This window comes from Vanessa atalanta, chromosome 3 (genome assembly GCF_905147765.1).
Source record: "Vanessa atalanta chromosome 3, ilVanAtal1.2, whole genome shotgun sequence".
In the NCBI taxonomy this organism is placed as follows: domain Eukaryota; kingdom Metazoa; phylum Arthropoda; class Insecta; order Lepidoptera; family Nymphalidae; genus Vanessa; species Vanessa atalanta.
Genome location: NC_061873.1, coordinates 877123 through 890951, shown reverse-complemented (window position 1 = coordinate 890951; position 13829 = coordinate 877123). Strand labels below are relative to the sequence as shown.

Sequence of the window (13829 nt, the reverse complement as noted above, 5' to 3'; positions counted from 1 at the left end):
CGTCACAGATAAAAAAAAATTTAATCGAAAAAATATATTATTCAAAAACAAATACAGAGTGCATTTAGTTTTAATGTCAATTTAAATAACCCGATATCATGTTTTTTTTGGCAATCATTATTCAATTCATTAGGACGTGTGTTGTAGAGGACAAAGTGATTTTTCTTTTTTTTTGTTGGACTGTTTAGTTTTCCATAGTCGAGAAAATGATTCATTCATGAATGAGTCATCAATGATGATCATAAGATGTTCGTGGAATTAATAAGGTTTGACGCTTCTAGTCAATGTTATTAATATAACTCACACATAAATTTTCTATGGAAAATTATAATAAAAAACAAAAGGGTTAGGTAAAATAATTATCAATAAAATATTAATTTTTACATTAAACAATGGCAATCACAAGAAAAAAACATATAAAAATTAAGTAAAATTTAATTCGGAATTAGCATAGAGACTTACTTCACAAATTCAGTAAAAAGTCGCGTTTTATTTCTTAATTATATTTCAAATAAAAAAAAGCTAAAAATCGATGTCCGACAACAATGGCGGTCACGTACCTAGTGAACTAAGAACTTTAATTCTAAATTACTTAACTAAAAATAACATCACTAATCTATAAAATTTTGGTAATATATCTTAATAATCTATGAGATATCACCTCATCTATCTATTTATTAGATAACTTTACCAAAACATCACCACGCATGGCTCAATAAAAAGAGATAAACAGAACCACTTCTATCGATGTTTTTTGTCGCGACCCTTTTCAACGCTCCACTTGTTTAGATTTCTTTGAATCTATAAAGTAAACGATACAGAGAATTATTAACAAATGACAAAAAACTTATCTAGATAACAAGAAGGTGATCTGAAAGTTTACCCAATACTATTTAAGTGTTGAGAAACTGATAAAAAAACTGTCAACGATTTTAATTGGTTTAAAATACAATACGGTATAGTCGTCATAAATTCTTTGACGATGTATATGCGGCCACTATAATAAGAAATTATTCCTTTTGCAAATTTGAGACGTAATTCGGGAATACAAAATCGCGCCCTTCGAGGTCGCGTGTATGTGTTGTTAAGAACGACTTTATGAGCATGAAGTACAGAAACGAAGCTAAAAAAAAATTGGTCGCTCTCAGCTATTAAAATAACTAAATTTTGAACCTATTAAAGATAAAGCTCAATGTAACTGCTAAGGACAATGACATGATGATCTTCAGATCTATTCACAAAGTAAAATTGCGAACCTTCCTGAAACTATACATTTAGTAAATAATGATTTATTAAATATTTCAAAGTGGTCTACTGCATTTGGATTACGTGTAAACCCAAATAAAACACAGGTGCTGATTATTGGTAGTTCAAAATTAATTTCACGTATATCTTTTTCGGATCTCCCGGCTGTACACTTTAGCGGTGTTAACATACCGTTCAGTGTTACAGCTAGAAATTTGGGAATTACCTTTGACCAGCACCTATCTTGGGAACCACAGATAAGTGAGATTAGTAAAAAAATTTTTGCAGCCGTTGGCTCCCTTCGAAGATTACGCAACTTTCTACCCATCCCTACCAAAATTATGTTAGCACAGTCACTCCTACTACCAATTCTCGATTATGCTGACGCATGTTATCTTGATCTAAAAGAGGAGCAACTTAATAAACTTGAGCGTCTCCAAAATCTTTGCATCAGATTCATATTTGGTCTTCGTAAATTTGATCACGTTTCTGAATTTCGTAAAAAGCTCAAGTGGCTCCCAATCCGGCTTCGCAGGAATACTCACATCCTTCAACTTCTGTACTGTATTCTGTTCAATCCGTCCTCTCCTTCATATCTAAAAGAACGTTTTCAATTTCTCAGTTCTTCACATAGGCATAATCTTCGTTCTGAAGAGAATTTGGTGCTAAAAATACCTCCCCATACAACATCTTTTTATAGTGACTCATTTACAGTCCATTCAATTCGTCTTTGGAACTCTCTTCCACTAGAAGCAAGACGTGCACCAACTATTACTTCTTTTAAAAAAATGATAAAAGAGCACTATCTTGCTTCATGAAGAAATACTGCAATTCAATATTTTATTTATTATGTAAGTATCTATAGTATGTAAATGTATATATTTATAATGTATATGTATATTATATTGTTATATAATTATATATTTATGGAATATTTATTTATGTATCGTATATATACATATATATATATATATATATATATATATATTGTATCTATTTTTTTTTTTTTTTTTTTTATGTATTAAATAATTTGTACACCCCTACCATCCTATCTCTCTCCTCTACCAAAGGTTGCCTGGAAGAGATCGCTGCTTTAGCGATAAGGCCGCCTATTGTACATTTTTCTTTTCTTTGTTTTTGTTGTACTCCTATTATTTTTGTCTATATTGGTGTGCAATAAAGAGTATATAAATAAATAAATAAATGATGACAAACCGAGTATCGAAGTGGCGCAAGAACAGCCAAGAGAGCGTGAGAGCCTTCAGACACCATTGTGAGGCTTTTCTCACACAAAAATGTGCAACCCATCTGTAATAGTGGAGCAGAATGCAGAAATCGCGAGAATCGCTTGCTCAAGAACAAATGTATAATTGCGTCCATCATAAAAAGTTTGCAATAAAATACAGTTTGAAAATGAACAATTGGGTTTTTATTTTTACATCTAATCGTTCATAACAAAATCATTGTACTCACTTTAGATAAATTATATTAGTAACAATACTGCAAGAGACGATTCTAAACTTCATACTTATTATTCTATATTTTAATTGTTCTCTCTAAACGAAAATATTAAAAAATGTAAACCATACCAAGATTTTTAAAAGGGAACTGTTTACATATAAATCATTGTTTGCCTTTATGCTACGGCCCATTACAAAAAGAAGTCCTGCATATAATTCCTTACGATTATTACTTAACTTAAATTAAAAGTAGTTAATTTTAATTTTCTGTTAATTACCTAATTCTTTAATGTAAATGATTATTTCGTACAGAGCTATATTAAATAAAATCAAAGATATGTAATATAAACTGGTTTTAGTGTGTAATAAACACGATACGTCAGGTTTAAATACGTAAGCTGGAATCCCGTAATACAAACGAGATAATATTGACCTTGCACTAAACGAACGGGAGAAAACATACACCGAAACTTACACTAATAAAAAACAGTTGGTTACTATCCCAAATAAACATTAACCTTACCCTAAGCCTCGGCATATCAAAGATGGACATCAAGTTAACTCATCTACGTTAACTTATAAATATATGTACATGACAAATACGTATAATACTTGTAATAATATTATTAATTTATTATTATTAAATGAAACTCAAATCATATTAAACAAAATAATAAACGACGTAAACGGATTTTGCATTATTAAATAAATTTATACTTCTAATAAAAGAGATGTTTCTTTGCAATGCTTATCTGAAAAAACTACTAAGCCAATATTCATAAAACTTAGCAGATGCAACGCGTTTAGAAAAAGATTTAATAGAAAGTATTTAATAAATTTTATATGAGTGGGTGCGTTTTGCAGTTTCAGCCACTGTAAGACTTGACGTCACAGTGTGAATTAATGATCTTATTTAATATAGATAATAATAAAAAGCAACGCATGTCTTTTTGATATTATGTATGTTTTATCATCATTATAATAATACTTAAATATTAGTTAAAAATATTTATAATAACAAGAAATTATGTTAACTGTCTTTCAATATTTATTACATATATTATATCACTTAAAGTATTTTTCTAATAATTGATCAAAATTTACTAGTGTATTGTGCACTATGCCTGATAAATTCCGATGTGCAAATCGTGTTTAATTTATTTTGTAATACTTTCCGTTGTTAATTCTACTGTGTGACAAAGACAAAAAATCTCAATCGTTGTAACAGTAAGCATCACCCACCTAATTCCAAATTTAATATAGAAATCTACTTACTTATTAGCAGTTAAAGTGAAAACTGATTCAGAACGTAAATATCTGACCTGACAAGTACGAAAGAAACTCTGTGAGCTTTTTTTGTCTAATTTTATTTTATCATCGTATCTACAACCACAGTCGGAGCACTAAAATAATTCATAAAACAAATAAAGTATGGTAACATTCCGAGTGAATGTCGAGTGTAATAAGTACTCTAATTAAAATTATTATCGATTATTACAAAAAGTCCCACGTCTCATGTTTATGAAACTGTTTTAATAGAATTAATACTGTTGTTCGTTTCTTATCGTCTTGTTTTCTTCGTCAGCTCTCATAGTAATTAGAACAGCGCACCGTTTTGCAATCTCTATTGAATCAGCTTTTATGGAACACTTAAGATTTTGATGGAGAGCATAAATAACATCGAAATACTAAATACATTGTAATTAACGAACTAGTGGATGTGTTTTTGTGGTTGTTGCATGAAGATACAAATCTCTTTATTTGTAATCTTAGTAAAAGCGTGGAAGCGTTAATGAACAAGATTGAATTAAATTTGATGTCACCACAGAATCGGAATGTCAATTATATCGAGGAAAACCAGTACAAATGCCGACATCTAAATTTTTTCTCCTATCAAATTATATATTATTTTTAATACATTAAAGCAAGCGATCGACTGCCTCAGAGCTTGGGTTTTCCTTTTTGGCGCGAAATTTGGCTGCTTCGAACGTACAATTTCTGAGTAATAGAAAATCCCATCAAAAACATAAATGTAAAAATGAGAGCCAAGTTAAATATTATGATATATACCTTGGTTGTTGACTTCAACGACAAAAGAAGTGAGATCTAAATTTTTGCCAAGTTAAATAGCCCTTCTGAAATTTATTTATAACTACATAAAATAGCATTTCTTCTTATAACTTGGGATAATATATTGTTGCCTAAGGTCTGACTTGGCTAGTTCTCATATAAGAATTATATTATAGCCTTCGTAAGTTCTAAGCCTTTACAAATGAATTATAAACACAAATTAAGCACGCAAATATTCAATGGTACTTGTCTAGATATGAACTCGCAATATCTGGTTAAGATTAATGTTTTCTAGTGACTGGACCATCACAGCTCTTAATGTACGTATATACTAACTAAGCAATACTTAGCTGTCCTCCATTCTTCTTAGATGTTCTGAGTTATAATTTGTTATTCTAAACACAAACTACAAGTTGTGTTTATAAACATATAAGAACTAGCCAAGTCAGACCTTAGGCAACAATATATTATCCCAAGTTATAAGAAGAAATGCTATTTTATGTAGTTATAAATAAATTTCAGAAGGGCTATTTAACTTGGCAAAAATTTAGATCTCACTTCTTTTGTCGTTGAAGTCAACAACCAAGGTATATATCATAATATTTAACTTGGCTCTCATTTTTACATTTATGTTTTTGATGGGATATCACTACTTTTTGTATATAAATTATTAATAGGTACTTATTAATAACAAAATTAATACCAAATGGTTTTTGTTAAGCTATTCTATTTTCCTACGTTTACGGGGTATAATTGTCTTTTTTTTGATACGTTCTTATTTTTCTTGTAGGTACCTCTGAAATGTTCGAGTGAATTGCCCATTCAGTGTCCGGATTTTTTTTTACGCGTTTTCTGTTTATACTTAATTTGGCCAAGTAGGGGTGGTATAACGTGCGCAGACGGTTGTACTCTACAATAGAGCTCTCTTGTGTCTTGATTTGAATTGGACCTAAATTGATAAGATGTACTCCATCTGAGGTTTTAACTCTAGAGAGGCCAACGTAAGCCTGCTCTTTACTTAATATAGAGGAGCCTATGTCGAAAAGAGCACCGTCAAGGCGAAGGCCTTGTAATTTGTGTATAATAGTAGAATATGCTAAGCAAATAGAGAATTATTTCCTTTGAACATATATGTACATTACTTAATATCTGTAACTTGGTTTTGACTTCTAGTTCGCAAATTAAATTATGTTTAAATTGAATTGTTATTTTACGTGCGCTATTGCTGTTATCGACGTCCCCAATGTACCTTCTCTATTTTTCCATTGGACCCATTCATCAGTCCTTTGCTGACATCAGCATGCTTGCTCGATACTGTTCTTCCAAGCAATAAGGATCCCCGTTTGTAGCGCTAGAGTACAAACTTAAATCATTCCAGTTACGATATACATACTCTACTACAATCTCACGAAACCTTTTTTATTGTTGTATACTAGTATACTCAAACAAAAAATATGCAGTCGAATAGACTAGGCAGTTTCCATCGGAAGGTATTGAAATAATTCTTATGAGCGCGGTTGCCACTCGCTCAGACACGTCCGCGTTAAGGTTTAATCGCAACGCTCCTAACCCGCTGCTCCGGCGTCGCGTCGCGCGCCGTGTACCGAAATGCCTATTATTATTTTTTTTTTAAGTATAATTATTTGGCACCATCGATGTGCGCTAAATGCTAGTTAATAACGTAATAAATACGAAAGTCGGCTATACTCATAAGTACTAAAACGGAAATATTTGGATTTAAAAAACTTAAGGGTGGTATTCAACTTGTTATATATTCACGTGAAGACCTTAAAATCCACTTGAAGACCGGCTGTCATAAGTTTTGATTGCTGGTTCTTACATCATTTTTTTATTATTACAGTTATTACAGGAACTAAGTATATAAGTGTTCCTATAGACCCAATAAAATGAAAAATTATAATAAAATGATAAAAAATTACCAGTTTCAGATTTTTTCCTTTATATTGGCCTAATTATCTACCTGCATGCCAAATTTGAACTTTCTAGGTCACCTGGAAGTAGGATATAGTTTTGATCTATAGGTCAGTCAGTGATAAAAATGACGATTTTTAGACGTTAATATCTAAATAACCATTTGAGATGCGTTTATGAAATTTGGAACACATATGTATCTCGCGAGTCTTAATATATGAGCCAAATTTGACACATCTATGTCAAATAGTTTTTGAGTTATGAGGAGGTCAAAAGTGGCTCCAAATGGTTCGTGTAATATTACACACGGTGCTACTAGCCAGTTCTGTTACTAGAACTTGGCTGACACGCTACCGCGTGTCTAGATATTACACACGGTGCTACTAGCCAGTTCTGTTACTAGAACTTGGCTGACACGCTACCGCGTGTCTAGAAATTACGTTTTAGTTATTTTTTGTTATTGATTAAATTATTATTATTTTTAAGTAATTTATGTAATTGTCATTGTTATTTGTTCTTATAAAGTCAAATAGGTATTTGTACTCTTTTTAAAAAGTTACGTTCACTTCTGGTCTGTATAAATATACTATAAATGTATATAATATGAAATTTATACATTCTATAATATCAACTAATAATAATACAGCCTTTTTAACATTAAATTTTGTAAGAAATAATATGACTGCTCAAAAATAAAATACAAACTGAAATATCAAAATAAATTATTTTGTATTTTATTTACTATTTACTACAAAGAATTTCAATAAAATTATTAGAATGTTCTCGAATGCGCCATACTTCACAATAAAAAAATGAGGTTATTGTGACATTGTTTACCTCATGAAAATAAAATGAAATATTGTTTACTTATATTAATTGCTGTATTAATACAATTATATGTTCAAACACCAATTTATTACGCTTCAAAGCGTGAAATTAACACATGCGATATACGTGCTACATACTTGGAATATCACAAAATAACAATATATTTAAAAATACTATTAGCCGGTTAGTTCACAGATAATAACAAAAGTATACATAGATTATATAGCTTTTATGAGTTTTAATTTTTTTTTTTTTATTGGCGCGAATCACCGCTATGTAGCTAAATTGCTAATCTATAACTGATTGATGATGCATCATGCATATCGCATGGTTACATCTAGTTTAAAGTTAAAAATAAAATAGTATTTGTATAATCGCTTATATTATCATTTTAAGGGTTGAGTTAGCAAAAAAGGTTTTTTTTTCATACCTGTACATACACAAAGCATAAATGAAATGAGGACGCGTACTTTGAGAAACTTAGGTGAAATCTGAATTTTAGGCGCGCTCTTTAACACTTTTTTCCGCTTAAAACCACGTAAAGCAAGATCCGGCGCCTGATTACCGTCCCATCAGAATAAAGGAGTAAGAGTATGGATGGTAATTATATATGATAGGGATGATGCACCTAAGTACAATAACACACACGTAAATTACAATACTGAAATGGCCACCGCGACACATTTTAAAGAATGAGGTATACCATCAGTAACACCATCATAAGCAGTTAGCATGGCGATAATATTTAGTAAAAATTTGATAAAAAACCATCTACGAATAAAACTGCAATGAATTCTCATATCTACCAAACATAATTATTTACATTTGCATAAAACTCTTATTATACTTTAATGGTACGTAACTTCGATAAGAAAAAAATAAATCGGAATGTAAAATACTTTACGTATGATTTTAAGAAAGCAATAAAATATTTATTTTATTTAAACTGGGGTTTCCGAAACGTTTTTAGTCATTAGTTGTTCCTAGTATTGATCAAAAATGTTTTATAAAAGGATAATAAGGTAGGTATAATATATATTTTTATATTTCTGTAATAATTATGTTTATTTGTGAATTCATTATTTATTTCATGGTAAATTATTTGTATATTGCCGAATGTTTTGTTATTTTTTCAATTGTTAATACAATGTTCACCAGACAATTATTCTTAAAAAAAAAAGATTACAATACAGATTATAAGCTTTTTAAAATATAATCTGTTTTTTTTTTTTTAGTAAATCTTACATTTTTACTACATCCCTTAGAGCAAGTAAAAAGAGGATTTATGATATTTTTAAAATTCTATATTATAATACGTGAGATGTATACATTTTACGCATTCATGCATATGCGTGATCGGTTTATTAATACTCTGGGAATATAATGTGAGCTAAAGCTTAAAACTAAACGATCGAGAACCTATTTTTGTTTAATCATACAGAATCATTTTTAAGAGATGAAAGGAAATAGTTGCATAACTATTCCTCAAATCAATATCCCGGAACGCTTCCTCGTGTAACACCAACAAACGAATAAAAAACATAAATAGAGAACCTCAGTGTTATTATTATTACATTCTTCGACATTTCCAATCGTTCGCACCAAACTATTACTTATCCAAAGCGTTAAAATACTTGTATTGATCTCTCTCTGCAATTACGTTTCCGACAAAGGTGTCATAAACGTTTGGACGGGCAATTTTATTGTTTTTAAGAATTACGTTTTGTTTCATGTTCGTGATAGTAATTTTAAATCCAAACATTTTAAAATTCAAGTTATTTTTTAATCCTCATTGCTAATTGTTTACGCTTAGTGCTGTGAGCTTAGTTTCTGCGGATTCAAATACAAACACTCATTGTCAGTTTACTACAAGGCTCGGGCGTTAAGGATTTATAAATCATGTACTTTTTATTTGCTGTTGTAAGTTTAAATCTCTTAAGTTAAACTTATATTTAAAACAGTTAATTTCAATAAACTAAAGGAAATACAAGAATAATATCAATTTGAACAAAATTACAAAATTGGCTAAATATTGGGTAGTAAGTGACTTATTTTGTGATTAATGTAATTTGCTTTCAAATCATTATAGTAATTATAGACGAATACCTTAAAAGAATCAGGAACTGAAAGTACGTGAGTCACAAAATGAAAACACCTTGTCGTACAAACTACGAAACAGATACAAAGATGATTCATTTTACGTGTACTAAATAATTTATATCCGTAATTTATTAAATCAAATAAATTATTTTAAGTACCTACACAAACAGTCCACATCAACCTACACAACGTCATCAAAAATTGCATTACTTAAAATAAAACTAACGCTGTTTATAAAGATAAAGAGACGACAAAAAACAACTACACAAACTTTAGAATACGATTAAATAAATACTAAGTAACTCAAAGTTAAGATACTAGAGATAAGAAATCCCTTTGAAGCAGTTCATCTGAAGGTCAAGAGTAAACTCAATATAAACACTCAAAAGCAATTAAATTTAGATCACTTGAGAAATTCTACCAGTGATCGAGGGTAAAACAAGGAACCATAGCCGAGCGCAGACTCTTTAATTACATAAAGTACTTTGGAACCACAAATCACAATGTACCTACTATAAAACTGGTATTTATTTTCTTAAAGAAATTTAAGGTATTTTCAAAATAACTTACCGGTCACAATAATTCCAGTCACAATAAAAACAAGCACAAATTCAGCCCTTCAGGGCGACCACTTGTAAACGAATTCCATAGCACATTTCACACAAATATGTCAATAGAAACACAGCACGGGGAATACATCGATAGCGCGCACAGTACTGCAAACGTCGCGACACGAGCGTCGCGCGCGGAGGTTCGGCGCGAAATGAATAACAGAACAACCGCCCCCGCTAGGCTTGAGGCTGCGCATACGACGGGCTCTGATTTCTGAACCAAACGCATAACTTTAAAATTAAAACAATTGATTAACATTTATGTATGCTATTTGTTTATTATAATAGAAATTCTCATAATCTGATAATAATCACTAAACGGAAGTTCCTGGACAATGCCTTCGTGTGTGGCCTAAAGGTCATTGAGCTTATTATGTAAAAGAAATACATAGTAACAACCTTTTAAATAAAATAACATATGGACAACCTACAATATCATAATAATTTATTAGTATTATCCTGTAAACCAAAACTACTTGAAAAGTATTCTCTCCGCTTAAGGTAATTGTTGAGGCTTATAATACCACGCTGTTGGCACGAAGGTGGTTCCAATAAAGGAAGGTGTTCCAATGCAGTAAAATTACTCTTTATATTTTACGGTTTCTACAAAAATTTGTGAAACAAACTAATTAAATATGCTCAAAATCCAGGAAAATTTCCAAAATCTTGGCTCATCATTTCATTAATAAAATGAAATAATTCAGCTTACCTAAACAATTAAGACTGAAAATAAGATAATAAGACTTTTTATATAAAAAAAAGCTTGATAAAATGTTATGATAAATAATATTATATTACAATTTATTATAATTGTAAGTTCTTCGTACATTTTGAAAGATTTTTTATTCGAGATGTAAAGTATTTCTGAACAATATTTTCTTTAGATTTAATAGTTTTTACCTCGTGACGTACATTTTATATATACGGAGAACTGGTTTCTTGATCCAGATCGTTAATGACGGCTCTATCACGACTCTACTTTGAATGACCATAGAACATATACTTATATGCATATATCGGTATGACATCGAAAAATAATAATGATTATTATGAAAATAACCCTTAAAAAGGAGAAGGCAAATGTTTCACTGCCTTTTTTCTCACTTTAGACGTCTTCGGAGAGATACCCGGGACCCTGGGAGATGGGAACAAGGTTCTAGGCTAAGGGCTTCTCTCCTTTTTGAGAGTATTGAGTTAACATGATTGGAGCTTATTCTACCACGCTGCTCCAACGTGCATGCAGATTTCCGTCCGGCATATACAGGTTGCTTCACGATGTTTTCCTTCCCCACTGAGCACGTGATGAATATAAACACTTGTTTGAAGCATTCTTCTTGTTTGAAACAATCTTCGGTTAGCAATAATAGGTTTTTAACCATTCGACCATCTCGACTCTAGTCCGGCTCAGTCTCAGTCAGTCGGCTTTGACGGTAATATTTTTGTCAAAAATGTCTTAATCGACTTTGAACAAGTATTAAGTATTATCAAAAAAAAAATACATTATATGTATCTCTGTTGTAAATTTAATTTAGTTTTACCGCAAATCCAATGTCAACAACAAAATTATCTCTAAATCTAATCCTATGAAACAATTACTCGGTCAGTTAAAAAACAGTATTATTGTAGTTTTTATAGCAGTTCTGCATAAAGAAATATAAAATAATAGCGTCGTTACAGTGGTTAGTCAAGCGATCACGTGCGCGATAGAGGCGCGACGACGCGTGCGCCTTTCAGCCAGTTGGAAATAAAATTTAATTCCATCATTTTGTAACCAAGCGAAATCCAAAACTTAAAGAATTTAGACATACAAAGACCGTTGTGAATAATGTTTCAATAAAAACCTTAACAATAAAACAATCCATTCGATTTGAAAGATGCCAATACGTCTTGCCTATCTGCTGATCTCGTATTTTATGTGCCTGTGTTTTTAATCAGAAATACAAAACGTATGCATTTATAATATTTGTCGAATACTTGGTAGTAGGACTTGGTACAAGGCTGTAAACCTATTTGTCTGGGTAGGTGCCATGCTCTCATCAAACATTCTACCGCCAAATTGAGTTTATTTTTAAAAAGATATATTAAATCTATTGATACATTATTTAAAGTGATTTTACCTATTTTAATAAAAGCTTTTGATAAAAAGTATGCATACACTAAATACAGACGCGCCCAGTATTCAAAATAAAAAACACCACTATACAAATCAACTCGTTTTCCGGGACACGCATCCCGGTATGTAAAATCCGATCTGTAAGCGGTATCCTTGCCGTCACGGGCAGTGACCACGATACACATCAAACAATACCACATTTGCATTTATTGAAACTAACGTACAAACCCGACTTCGAAACAACGAACCTATTATGTATGCGGTTATTTTTTATAACGTAATCATAAACTAAGACGATCATATAAAGCGCATAAAGTTTTTATATATATTTATTATAACCTAAATATAAAGAACGTTTACACTACATGTAAGATGTTTTAAAAAGATCTTACTGTTGCCCAGTGGATGGTCATTGGTTAAACGTCTGATCTTCCATGCACTACACATACACATTTAAGCTTATGATTCCACTTGGGTTCGTCAATGAATATGGCGACGAGGACCTATTCCTACCACAAGAAAAGTAAAGACAAATAACGAACATTTGACATCGACTTGACACGAGATCTTGAATAATCAATATTATTTCAAATATCGAACAACCTTTTATCAGAACTTTGGAATTAGAATTTAAGTTTTCTTTAAATATAAAAAGATAAAACTATTTAAGTGGATTAGTGTTAATATATATATAATATAAGTAAAGATGCGAGTATATTAGTAATAAACTGTTTGTAGTGTACAGAGCTATTCGAAAATCTTATGGAATACGTAAATGTATTGTTTTTCATCTGTACTTCTCCTTCGATCGGAATGTACTATACAAGTCAACCTACCTTCCGTAACAAGAATTGATACTTTTGCCCAGCTATGGGATCTTTACAAACTGTTATTATTATTTTTTTAAGAAAATTACAAATAAACTATATAAATAATACAAATAAACATAGTGGTTTAAGCATATAATACATTTTAAAATTACTAAATTTTATGTATACCGATGAAGTAGTAATTAGTCGCTATTCATTCATTTGTTTTATTTTTACCTTATAATTGTTAAACTCCTACAATTAATTAATATTATTGATAAAGACGTGCCTCATCGTACGTTCCTAGGAGTTGCCTAACGGTTTGTAGAACACTCAAATCGAAATATGAGGAGAAAAAAGTTACCAACTTAGCTGAATTAATGCTAAAATTTAATAAAATATGCTTAACATTAAACATAATAAACGGTATAGTAAATACATATATACATAGATCTTGTCCATACATATATAATATAAACTAACGAGCGGATTAATAGCTGAAAATAATGAATAATACAGAAATGACATACACTTAATACATTAATTAAGCATATAGAAAAATATTAAAAATGTAACGAAGTTTAAGATAAATCAAATATAATGCATAATAATATCCTCCACAAATATGCAGTTAGAATTTTTCCTTTATGTATTCTTATTA

At 30.6% G+C, this 13829-nt stretch overlaps 1 protein-coding gene across 1 annotated transcript in view; it reads right to left on the bottom strand.

Annotated features, from left to right (window-relative positions):
* Positions 1–10394, bottom strand: part of LOC125077418 — a 66741-nt gene extending 56347 nt beyond the window's left edge. The window contains exon 1 of the mRNA XM_047689367.1: positions 10206–10394. The gene's annotated coding sequence lies outside the window, so the exon portion shown is untranslated. The remainder of the gene's footprint in view (positions 1–10205) is intronic.
* Positions 10395–13829: the final 3435 nt, after the last annotated feature.